Below are 13,294 nucleotides of genomic sequence, written 5' to 3'. Positions count from 1 at the left end.
CTATAAATGAAACCTAAGCAGTTTGCAGCAGACATGTCTGGTATTGCCTTCCTTGAGCCCATCTCTGATTTCAGTTCAACTCTCTAGGCTGCAGCATTGACCTAATGTCCACCACACACTTTCTCTCCTGTGGCAACTTCTCTGGTATCAGATTGTGATATGGACCTGCAAACAAAGCCATCAAGTCTCGGGGCATCAACATCCTGGGGACAACCTTCAGGTGATGAGAATTTCTGCAGTTGGTTGGCATTTCCCCCTCACAGATGACTCCAGCTAGGTCAAGTCAACATAAAACTATCGAGCACAAAAATACTTTCTACTCAGATATATTAAATATTAAATAATAGAATTTTTATCAAACTTTACCGAGTTCCACAGGCCACACACCATTATAATATCTAAAAATTTTCTGCCTATGTATGTTTCAGTTTCCATTCCTTTTGGAGAAATCTCAGCCCTGCTGAGAGAGTGCTCTAGTACTTGAGTGGTATAAGGACAGTGTCACTTAGTTTCATGCAGTTGGTTGTATTTTGTTTACAATTTTGAGAGTCTTGAAAAAAATAGCAGTTTTAGGTCACTCATGTGCCTATCAATTCAGGATGTAATGTAAAATCCAGAAAATTTCCACGGAAGACTGAAAACATGACAAACCTCGTTTTTCTTTGGCAGCTGGAGGCATAGAATATGTTGAAAGTAATATCCTGAAGGAAGGGCTGGGTGTGAAGTGCCATTCCTGCAATCTGCGCACTCATGTCACACTGAGGCAGTATGGTCTTGACTTTGCAGCTAGCTCTAGGCTACATAGTAAGATCCTGTCTCAAACAGAAACAAAGAAACACAATGTACTGGTGTGCTAGAGCTGTCTTCATTATTGGCTTTGGCAGGGTGTTAAGGACAGCTTACTGAGTGGTGTCTAACAATCGGGGAGGACACATTTGAATGGACACACCCTCTAGCAAGCACCCCCTTCCACTTTACTAACATGGACAAGCCCTACCCTTGACTGGAGAAGAATTTCTTCTACTAGGGACTGAATTAGCACATGTTGTGACCTGGAACAATACACTTCATGGTATGTACTCACTGATAAGTGGGTATTAGGCAAGAAGCATGGGATATCCACGATACAAAGAGGAAGGAAGATCAAAGAGTGGATGCTTCAGTCCTACTTAGGTGGGAACAAAATAATCAAGGGAAGTAGAGGGTGCAAGGGGCTTGGGAGGAAGAGAAGAAGTGGAGGGGAAAAAGAGGGGCAGAATCAGGTATGGGAGGAGATGCAGATGTACAGAGGGTCAGGAAATTGTGTAGCAGTGGGGGATGGGGAACTGGGCATAGCAACCAGAACAGTCCAGATGCCAGGAGAGTAAGAGCCTCCCAGGACCCCATGGGGATGACATTAGCTGAGATTGCCCACAAAGGGGGAGGGAGCCAGAGCCTGTCGAAACCTTATCCAGGTTAGGTGTGGACCCTGGCTGAGGGATGAAGCCACCCACCCATCTCCAATTTTTTTTTTTTTTTGAGACAGGGTTTCTCTGTGTAGCCCTGGCTGTCCTGGAACTCACTCTGTAGACCAGGCTGGCCTCGAACTCGGAAATCCACCTGCCTCTGCCTCCCAACTGCTGGGATTACAGGCATGCGCCACCATGCCCAGTTCATCTCCAAAATTTTAAACCAGAATTGCTCCTGTCTAAAGGAAATACAGGGACAAAGAATGGAGCAGAGACTGAAGGAAAGGCCATCCAGAGACTGCCCCACATAGGGATCCATCTCACATGCAGACACCAAACCCAGATACTATTAAGAATGTCAAGAAGTGTTTGCTGACAAGAGCCTGATGCAGCTGTCTCCTGAGAGTCACTGCCAGATCCTGACCAATACAGATGTGGATGCTCCGAGCCAACCATCAGACTCAACACAGGGACCCTAGTGGAGGAGTTAGGGGAGAAACTGAGGGAGCTGAAGGAGCCTTATCTGGCTGGCATCAATGGGAGGGGAGGCCCTTGGTCCTGGGAAGGCTTGATGCCCTAGGGTAGAGGAATGCTAGGGTGGTGAGTGGGGATTGGGTAGGTGGGTGGGGGAGCACCCTCCCAGAAGCAGGGTAAGGGGGGGATGGGATAGGCGGTTTGCAGAGGGGAAACCAGGAAAGGGGATAACATTTGAAACGTAAATAAATAAAATATCCAATTAAAAGAAAATACACACTTGCTATTTAAATGACTTAGTTCAGAAGTTCAAAATGGATGTATATGGGTTGAAATCAAGGTGACAGAGGATCCAAAGGAAGACTTGTGCTCTTGCATTTTTCCATCTTTTGAAATATGCTTTCAAGAGCAGAGCAGTTCTTATCTCAAAGTCCTGATTTAATCACACCTGCTAAGTGCTTTGTTATGGAGGGAACCACATTTACTATTTCCAGTGGTCAGAATACTAACATTTTGGAAGAGCTGCTATTTGTCTGCTGTCGAGACAGTGCAAAGATAGTGTAGATTAGGATACATTTCCTGAGTTGTGATCCTGGGATAAGTTTGCTCTGTGTATATGCTTCAGTTTCCTTATCAAAGGGCAAGAGGAACAGGAGGAAACCTCAAAGGGTTGTTATAGGTTCGTTTAGCAAGATAGCATTAACGAAGGGCTCAGAACAGCACCCAGCACCCAGTAAGCATTTATTAAATACATAATTTAATACATATTAAATAAATATTTTTTTTGATACAAGGCCTCTGAATCTCCCAGAGATTTGCTTGCCTGCCTCTGTCTCTTGAATGCCAGGACTTAAGGCCTATGCCACCACCTAGACTTTTTTTTTTTCTTTCTTTTTTTTTTTTTTTTGGTTTTTTTGGATTTGGTTTTTGTAGAGACAGGGTTTCTCTGTGTAGTCCTGGCTGTTCTGGAACTCACTCTGTAGACCAGGCTGGCCTCGAACTCAGAAATCCACCTGCCTCTGCCTCCCAGAGTGCTGGGATTACAGGCGTGCGCCACCACCGCCCAGCCTACCACCTAGACTTTTAATATATTCTTAACAAATTGATTGATAAGATATATCAAACCCTGCTGCTCCATGTTGGGAGATACAGATGGGAATGTTTCATGGAAATGATGAAGTCAGATGAACAATTAGGTATTATACCTCGTACTGCTTGGGATAAAACAGTCAGGCCAGGTGGTGCACTTGGGAGGTTGAGGCAGGTTGGGAGGACTGTTACAAGTTCTAGGCCAGCAGGAATCTTAAAAGAAAGAGGACACGGTCAGAGAGAGAGAGGGAAAAATAGGCAGGTTAGAAAGGATATAATATTAAATTCAGGGAACCTTAGAAATATTAGTCAAAGTCCTAGATTTATAAGATATTGGAGTTTTAGTTTGTAAAAGGAATAGATGTTTTCAAGCTAGATACGGAAGGAAGGGCTCCTTGATAGGAAAAAGAATATTACAAAAATGTTAAGTAGTATTTTTATGTGGCTGGAGCAAAGGTAGAGTGTGAGATGAAGCCAGAAAGGCTGTAAGCAGGCAGTCTGTAAGTGCTGTGTTAAAGTTTGGACTTTATCCTAAAAGCAATAAAGTGTCTCAGGCTGTTTAAACAGGGGAAAGAGATAATCAGTTTTGTAGTTTTATAAAGCTTCCCTGGAGACCAGTGAGTGTAATGAGTTAGATTTTGATTTTAGAGACTAAAGGTTGCTTCTGTTGCCCAGGTGATGGTGGTGAACGTAAGTTGGGCTCACTCAACACAGTCTTTTTTTTTTTTCCTAGCTTACAAGCCGGAAGCTCAGTTTGAAATTAATGTTGAGAACAAGGATCTGAATAGAGGGCTGTTGAATGGTGATCATTGGCTGAGAAAATGAAAGGGAAAGGTCACGAGAAATATCAATTATTTTCAAGGGCAATGCATACTGAACAGCATCTGTTGTTGTTGTTATTGTTACTGCTACTACTATTATGCCGAAGCTTGGAGAAGCCAAATAGGATAGCCAGGTACAACTTATTAAGAAATTATGGGTTAGCAATTCAACTTAACTTGGATATTTGGGATGTGGAATAAGGCTTTGAGTTTTGGCTCAGAGTAATACTGTGTCTGTTTTGATTGTACTGCATTTGAGGTACAGCAGACATGCAAGTGATGAATGCTGTTTTACAGGTATTGAGTAAAACATAATCTGAGCTCAGGTAAAAGGATTGTGTCAAAAATAGCCTCAGTGGTGGGAGAAGAGCAGGAGAAAGAGGGTACTTTTTTTCAATATAGCTCAAAAGCCTCCGCTATTTCTTCCCCGGCCCTTACCTTAACTATTAGACCTCTAACCCCAAGACAAACAGAAGAGTAGATGTCTGGGTCGGAGGTGATGCCAGATCAAACAGTTTTCACACTTTCAGCTCTTGGCGGAAGAGCCCGGGGATGCCAAGGAGCTTTAGATTTAAGGGGCTACCCGCGTTCTACTCTGACTTCACACCAATCATCTTACAGAGCATCCACATTTCATGGAAAAAGGCCGCTTCAAAGAGAGACCGCAACGGCTCACAGCGGACGCCCGGCCCCAATGACGTCACGCGGCAGCCAGGTGATTCCCTAGCCTCTGGCGTCAAGTGATGATGATGTCATCCCAGCGCTCCACCTCGCCCCCTGGCCCTGTTGGCCTGGTTCACATGGGTCTGTCCGGCGCTCCCCGCCCCCTCCCACCTGCGGGGGGCGGAGGCCGGACGGAGGGGGCGGGCCCGAGCTGAAGGAGGCGTGGCCTGGGCGGGGTCGTAGGGCGCGGCGGCAGCCAGCCGGGCTGCATACAATAGCAAGGCTGCGACCGGGGCCGAAGGTACCTCTGCACGGTGGGCGCTCCTCACCGCCTCTCCACGCCTTCCCATCCCTCTGCACCTCTAGGCTGTGCGGAGTCCTCTCCGCTATCACCGGCTTTTCACAGTCGCCTGTGCCCCCTCAGAGCCCGCGCTCACCACAGTCTCCTCAGAGAAGGCTCCCCTCAGCGAGCGCACCCCGCCCCCTCATAGTCCCGGCGCGCCTCCCGCTCCCCGCGGCCCGCAGCGTCCCGCCCTCCAGACCCCGGGCCTGAAGGAACCCGGCGCGAGCCGCGAAGAGGAGAACGCGGGGCGGCCGCCCGCTCACACTCCCGCGCTCTCTCCGGGTTTGGCCGCCGCCAGGAGGAGAAAGAGGAGGAGTGGAGCGAGCGCAGAAGGTGAGGGCTGGCCCCCGCGACGGGACTCCCCGCAGCACGGCGGCACGGCGAGGGCGCGGGGCTGGGGAGGGCGCTCGGGAGTGGGAGGGGGCGGGGAGTTGGGGGAGGGCGGACAGGGGCGCCAGGTGAGCCGAGGCGGGCGCCGCCCCGCGAGGCCGACCGCTCCCTTCGGGCCAACAAAGGCCCCCTGTGTCAGCTCCTATGCGACCGCAGGTTCCCGAAGCCGGAGCTCTGGGGACCCCGAGGGCGGGCGCTGCGGCTGGGGAGGGCCCGTAAGTCCCGGGCCCGGACTGCCTCCCTCCCGAACTTCGGGGTCCTGAGACGCTGAAACTGGCCTGCGACGCAGATGCTAAGTGAAGCAATGAGGGTTTATTCTCCGTGGTCGGTCCCGGCTTGGGAATCACTTTTCGGGTTCAGCGCCTCGGAAAAAATAGATTGGTAGTAAATGACTTGTGCTACCCCTCCCCCACCCCAGGAATACTCCGTAACTTGGGAAGTTCCGCACAGACTTAGAAAGAACGAGAATCACAGTTTTATTTTCCACGCCCATTATTAGTCTATTTCAAAGGCAGAATTATCCCAGTTATCACTATCTTGGGTCTTTTAAAGGTAAACAATACTGTGAGTGGTTTTGGAAGAATACTTGATAATTATTGGGTGCTTTAAAAAAATACCTTGTAACCTAAGTTTCTTATGTTAAACCCCTTAGATAATTATCTTATTCTTTCCTGAAGTTTGCTTTTAAAGTTCAGAAATAAGCAGCTAGCTAGCAATCTACTCAGCTTTCAAGATTCCACTGAAGAATTTTCTCCACTGTAGAGTCTTTGCTGGCATTCATTCTGCCTCCTTCCTGATATAACAGTCTTCTCCCCACTGGGACTCCCAGAGGCCCACAGAGATTTATTCTGTCTGCAGTTGAAACAAATCTTATGTGCACATGAACACAACCCATCTTAACTAGAAGCCACCTCTCAAAGTTTTTGGCAACTAGGACTCTGACATTTCCTGAAGCTTATTCTAGTTTTACCTGCTACATGAACTCATGGCGTGGCCTGATCAATTTACTTATTTATTCATCTGTTTATCCAACATTACTGCTACAATCTGTAGTGCTACAATGTTTCAAGCTGCTTGCTAAAGTCTGTGCAGATTTCAAGTACATCAATATGGTTGGTCTTGGTAGTCTTTGCTCTCAAGACCAAGAGCTCAAAGTTTAGTGGGTGAGGTAGACATGTAAACAATGAAGGTCCTCTGGGGGACTCCAGTTGTACAGGGAATGGTGTGCAGTAATTGAGGTTGCTGGACCTGTCTTACAAGTCTTGTCCTGGCCACAGCAAGTCCGTAGGGAAAGTGGCCCTTCATCTGTAAGAGTTTACTCGATACAAAGCTTATCCAGTTCAATTCAATATATATTTTCTGAGTACCTGTTTGAGGCCTTTTGCTAGGTTTGCAGGAAAATGCACTCCTTGAGGGGTCTTTGTAAAACAAAACCTGGTAGTGCTTCCTACCCTCTCACCTCCTTTTCACAGTTGAGGGATTAGCTTCAGACTTTTTAGTATGAAATAAGAAACTTCTGGAGAACTGACCATTGCCTGCTTTTGCATCCTTAGACTTCCTGTGTCCTGTCCTCTGCCTCTTCTTCTCATTTCTTTTCTGTATGCTGCTTTTCCTGGAGGGCTACTTCCTACATTTTTTTTTTGCCTGTAGAGAATTCTTTGTTGGACCTCTGAGAAATAGTTCCTCTTCTTTCCTCTTCATTCTCTTTGAACTTTAGCTCCCTTACTCGCTTCTTCCTTCCTTCCTTCCTTCCATCCTTCCTTCCTTCCTTCCTTCCTTTTTTGTGGTACTAGAGATCAGATGCTCTACATCCTAGCCCCCTATCTTACACTGAAGGTTTTTAAATTTTGAGACAAGACCAGCCTTGGACTCATTCTGTAGCTCAGGCAATGGACTTGTGATTCTCCTTTAGTGTCCTAACTGGGAGATTAGAAGGTTCAACAGCCTGTGATTTTTTTTTTTTTTTTTGACATATTGAGGAATGAAACTAGAGTTCCCCCTTTCTTTCTTTTTTTTTTTTTTAAACATTTTATTCATTTATTGTGTTGTGAGTGCATGATTTCGAGGTGTAACTTATATGAAGGTACCATTTGGGAACTGGTTCTGTTTCCTGGGGAATCAGACTCAGGTCATCAGACTTGGCAGCAATCACCTTTTCTTGATGAACCATCTTGCCAGCACCGGCTCTATATATTATTAAACTTTCTCTTTGTTATCATCTCTCTCTCTCTCTCTCTCTCTCTCTTGCCAGCACCGGCTCTATATATTATTAAACTTTCTCTTTGTTATCATCTCTCTCTCTCTCTCTCTCTCTCTCTCTCTCTCTCTCTCTGTCTGTGTGTGTGTGTTAGTGGGAATTTTGTGGAGGTCAGAGGGCAGATTTCAGGAGATGATTAATTTTCTTTTTTCACAGTGAGTTTCAGGGGTGGAACTTACTAGGTATGTTCATTAAAGCAAGGGCTTTTTTTTTTTTTTTACCTGTTGACCAATCTCATTAGCTCTACTTTTTATTTTGAGACAGGACCTTCCTAAGTTGCTTAGGCAGGCATTGAACTTGGAATCTTTCTTTGTCTAGCTTCTGAGTAGCTGGAGTTACAGGCCTGTGCCACTAGGCCTGTCTTTATGAATTAATTGAGGTCAAGATATGTTTAGATTTAGCAATGTTCCTGGTACTTTGAGTACATTGAATGAATAAGAACTTTGAATGAATAAGTATGTGAGTGAGTGAAACAAGTCCTGTAAAACCCATGAGCGAGGTCACCTAATCTTTTGGATGGAACAATTAGTTTTAACAAGTGTGGTCCTTGCACCATCAGTGTCAGCATAATCTGGGAATTTGTCAGTAGATTAATGAGTCTCAGCCGAAACCTGCAAAAAAAAATTAGGGTTGGAGCCTAGGCGTCTCTGCTTTATTAGGCCCCCCAAATGATCCTGGTGCTTATTAAGGTTGAGAAATTGATACACAGTTAATGGATTTTTTTTTAAACCACCCTGTCCTCCCTTCTGCCTCATTTCTTCCCCCATCCCTTTTCTTCCTTATTTTTTCTTCCTTATTCTATCCTGACATTCCCTTCTGTTTACACCCCCTCCCTCCAGTCTATCTCTTGCCACCAGAATGAAAGCTGCTTGAGGCCTGGGAGATTTTTCTATTCAAGTTCATTGCTTTAAGCTCACTGCCTAGAAGAGTGACTAACCACAACTAGCACAGACATTCCAATATTTGTTAGATGAATAATATGACTTAGTCCTACTTACTGCCAGCTGCTGCACTGGGATTTTGTTGAAGAATACTTTGAGTGAAGAGTAATCACATTCCAATTTGCAAATCCAGAAGAATCTTAACTTTTTTTTTTTTTTTTTTTTTGGTTTTCATTTTTGCTTTAGCCAGATTACCTTCCTTCCCTCTCTGTGTTTACTTTTTATTTATTTATTTTTTTAGTATTATTTGAGACAAGGGGCGGGGGGTTATGTGTAGCTCAGACTGGCCTTAAACCTGTGCCAGCTTCCTGTCTCAACTTATTGAGTGCTGAGATTACAGGCATATATGCCTGGCTTTGCTGTCTTTTTACCATAGAAAAAAAAATCTACAGGATTTCCCAATTTATAATATTGTTTTAGCCATGACCTGAAAACTGCTGAAATATCCTAGGCCAGGATTCTTTCTTGAATTTGTAGCTTGGTTTTCCAAATCTAAATGAGCACTCAGATTTTTGAGTTTTAACTTGAAACTATCTTCCAGATCACCCGTGGTTTTTGTCTTTTTCTAGTAAAGGCTTACTTAATTCTACACAATTTCTCTTCTTTATGAAGCTCTAAAAGTGCTTTATTTGTGTTACTTTTTGTTTTTTTCCTTTTTCTTCCCCTTTGAGGCACGTTTTTCTGTTTAGCCTTGGCTATCCTAGAACTCACTCTAGACCAGGCTGACTTCAAACTCAGAGGTCTACTAGCCTCTGCCTCATGAGTGCATGTGCCACTACTGTCCAACTTCACATTGTTGTTCTTCTTCTTCCTCTTCGTCTTCATGTGTATATACGTGTATGTACATTTTCTTGTATGTATGCAGGTATGTTGTGTTCACTTATGTGGAGCCAGAAGTCACTGTTGAGTGTCTTTCTCAATTGCTTCTCTACCTTATTTTTTGAGTCTTGGGTCTCTCACTAACTTGAAGTTTAAGGGCTCAGTTAGACTGACTGGAAGTAATTGTCGGCGTACTCTTGACTCTGCCTCCCTGGGGCTGGGCTTACAGGTATACTACTGCTCCCAGTTACCTAAGTGCTGGGGATCTGAATTGAAGTTCGCATGCTTGTATGAAGCACTTTACTGAGCCATCTCTTCAGCCCAGTGTTTTTGTCAACTTTATTATTAGTTTTACACAACATGCCAGGTTTTCTCCTTTCCTAACATCCTTCTTGGGAACGTGGCTTCATTTATTTGCCCTTTACCATATAAACGGTAATTAGGTTCATCTTTACTATGTACCAGACTTTTGCTGGGGCAGATACTCCTCTATATAGGGTATGGCTTAAGCCCTTAAGGAAATGAATGTTAAAATGAACAGATAAGGGCTGGAGAGGTGGCTCAGAGGTTAAGAGCACTGACCACTCTTCCAAAGGTCCTGAGTTCAATTCCCAGCAACCACATGGTGGCTCACAACCATCCCAAATGAGATCTAACACCCTCTTCTGGAGTTTATGAACATAGACAGCTACAGTGTACTTACATATAATAAATAAATAAATAAATCTTTAAAAAAATGAACAGATAAATAGAAGGGTTTGATTGTAAAGGTGTGAGAGAGAAAGCTGCCTTTGTGGATCCCTACCTCCACTGCCAGTTTATGGATAGGTTGTTAATCAAGTATCACTTTAGTAAACATACTTCAAAAATCATTTTGAAGCTGGGAGAGGTGGTAGGTGTTTTTAAATTATAGTAAGTGGGAGGTGGGTTTCTTTCCAACCCTCAGACTAGCCATGATTGATAATTGCTGGTATTTTAGAGATAAAGAAACAGAGCCTTGTAGTGATAAAAGAAACAAGCTTGTTCAAATCTTCACTGCATGTAAATGAGAAATCTCAATTCCAGTCCATATCTATCTGACCCCAGCAGCCATGGGCTGTTTTCAGTTTCTAGGCTGCTTGAATTTTTACACATGGGGGCATAGGAATATTTTATAAATAAATATATTGCTATTGGAGTTTCACATCATTTACTATTAATTATTCATGTGGGGAAAAGATCCTTCTAAGGTGTCATTTTCTTCAGTTTTCATAGTGGTCCTATATTCCCATTTTATGAGTTAGGAGATGAGGATGATAGAAATGTTGATATGCTTAAAAAGCGCATCATCAGCAATTGCCTGGATATTGATTGACTGAAACACATTTTGAAATTCTAGATATAGTACTTTACATTTGCCACTACTATATTGACTTTTTGAACTCTAGATTCTAGAATAGTAAGAAACATCGTTTAAGGTTACTTCCTAATTTCAGTTTCTTATCCCTAAGAAACCCTGAACTAAAGAACACAGTTTGAGCTAGAGGGGAAAAAATTGCTGATGAAGTATTTTTTTTTTAAGATTTATTTATTGTTATTGTTAGTAAGTACACTGCAGCTGTCTTCAGACACACCAGAAGAGGGTGTCAGATCTCATTACAGATGGTTGTGAGTCACCATGTGGTTGCTGGGATTTGAACTCAGGACCTTCGAAAGAGCAGTCAGTACACTTAACTGCTGAGCCATCTCTTCAGCCCACTGATGAAGTTCTTAATGATAGCAGCTTGAATATAGTATTTCTCCCCTCTGCCTCATGTATTTATTAATGTTAAGCACTGCCTTTGTTCTAAGGCTTTTCTCAGGAATAACTTGCTCTTCTGTCTCACCCTCTTTTTTTTTAAATTATTTTTTCATGTTTCTGTTTTTGATGTCATGAATGTTTACATGACCCTCTAGATTATCCTTTGTGGGGTGGGATGTAGCTCAGTTTATAGCATGTTTGCCTAGCATATATGAAAACCTAGGTTTGATCCCCAGTACCACATGAAGCCAGGTATGATGTTGCATGCCTGTAATTCAGCATTTCAGAGGTAGGAAATTCAAGTTCAGGGTCATCTTTGGCTACTTAATGAGTTTGAAAGTGGCAGCCTCATAATCAGAGCCTATCACAACCCTATCACAACCAATCAACCAACCAACTTATTCCCTTGTAAAAAGGATCTTGTAGTAGTACCTCATTTCTATGATTTATTATTTTTTAAAGGCAGATTATTGTGTTTTAAAATAGTTTTTTCTTTGTTTTAAAAATACTTATTTTTAGTTTATGTATATATATGAGTGTTGTGTCTGCATGTGCACCACAGGTGTGCCTGGTGCCTGAAGAAGGCCAGAAGAGGCCAGGGATTCAGATTCCTTAGAATTAGAGTTACAGCCTACTGTGAGCCCCTGTGTGGGTGTTAGTAACCTAACCCAGGTTAGGTTCTTCTACAAGTGCTCTTGACCTCTGAGCCATCTCTTCAGGTCCTCATTAATATGATTTTGTGGGGTATTGATTAATTATCTAAAATTGATCCAAGTCCATTATGTCTTGGCTCTTATTCTTGGAGTCAGGGTTAAGTAATTTGCATATAGCCTTGGGAAACCATTCTTACTTTGGGAGCTTTCTTCTTTCTTCCCCTTTCTGTTTCCAGCCCTCTCAGGTTTCTCTTTCCCTTTCAGACTGAGTAAATTCCAAGTAGGCAAGGATGTTTGTTCTCTTTATAGACTTTGCCTTTTGAATCTTTTGTTATGATAAATGACCGATGTATGTGTTGTTTCCACCATCTTCTTTCTGTCTGTGCATACTGGATCTTCAGGCTCAACTTTTCTTTATTTCCACCTGGTTCCCACAATGCTGAGGTTTATGTCCTCCTGATTTAAACCATTGCCTTCTTAGTTCTTTGTATGTTACTGCAACATTTCTGTCACTTCCAGGGGAAGGAATTGGGTATAAAAAGGAGAGCACCAAATTTGAAGTTACACAAGAAGCAGCTTAGATATTTACTTAAATCTCTCTTCGTTTAAAAAAAGAGAAGAAACTCTTAACATAGTTGTTAAATTAATGTTTGTGAAAGTGATTTGCAAGATGTTGATGTGTAAGATGTTAAAGTAATAGACTTACAACTTATGTGTTGGTAGAGGTTTTTTATTTTGATTATGCTTGAATTACTTCTAAATTAGGTTTATTTTAAGTTGGTGTGTGTGTATGTGTGTTTTTGGTTTTTTATTTATTTTTTATTTTTTATATTTTATTTTTTTGGGGGGGTTTGTTTTTTCAAGACAGGGTTTTTCTGTATAGCCTTGGCTGTCCTGGAACTCACTCTGTAGAGCAGGCTGGCCTCGAACTCAGAAATCTGCCTGCCTCTGCCTCCCAGAGTGCTGGGATTACAGGCAGGCACCACCACCCCCTGGCTGTATGTTTTAAAGACAGGGTTTAATGTGGCCCATGGTGGCCTCTAGCAATGTGGCAGAGATGACTTTGAATTTCTGATCCTTCTGCCTCTACTTACTGACTGTGCTATGCCTTATTTAGTTAAGTGTCTATAGATGATTCTAATATACAAACATGGTTGCAAAAAGAATAGCCTCTATAAATGTCTTGTTATTTAAAAGTGAATGATTTATTACTACCCGAAGTTCACTCATTTGCAAATTACATTATGTACAAGGCATTGTCTAGGGGGAAACATACCTGTATATATATATAATTACCTTCTATTGAGACAAAAATTATACATGAGATATTTGCAAGTGCTATGTGATGTGAAAAGGGAATCTACTCCACTTGAAATGGGGAGGCTTGGCTGTGTTAAAGGACATGAGACTGCAGATGAGGTCTGAAATATGGACAGAGGTTAATACTATGGGAACTGTGGAAAGGGAAGAGGAAGGACCTTCCTGAAAAAGCAATTAGGAGGGTCAGAAACCAAAAAGCTTTTTTGGTGAGTCCTGAGTAGTTTAGTATCTATAGAGGATAGGGTGTAGGGAATGGTGAGAACAAAAAGAAGGACCAGATGATGAAACACCTTTTA

General features: G+C 43.0%; 1 protein-coding gene across 1 annotated transcript in view; it reads left to right on the top strand.

Moving 5' to 3' along the window:
- The first annotated feature begins 4,749 nt into the window (after nt 1-4,749).
- Pak1 (p21 (RAC1) activated kinase 1) overlaps nt 4,750-13,294 on the top strand; it is a 123,770-nt gene continuing 115,225 nt past the window's right edge. The window contains 1 exon segment of the mRNA XM_052158304.1: nt 4,750-5,171. The gene's annotated coding sequence lies outside the window, so the exon portion shown is untranslated.

This window comes from Apodemus sylvaticus, chromosome 1 (genome assembly GCF_947179515.1).
Source record: "Apodemus sylvaticus chromosome 1, mApoSyl1.1, whole genome shotgun sequence".
NCBI lineage: Eukaryota > Metazoa > Chordata > Mammalia > Rodentia > Muridae > Apodemus > Apodemus sylvaticus.
This window is presented reverse-complemented; position numbering and strand designations above follow the sequence as displayed.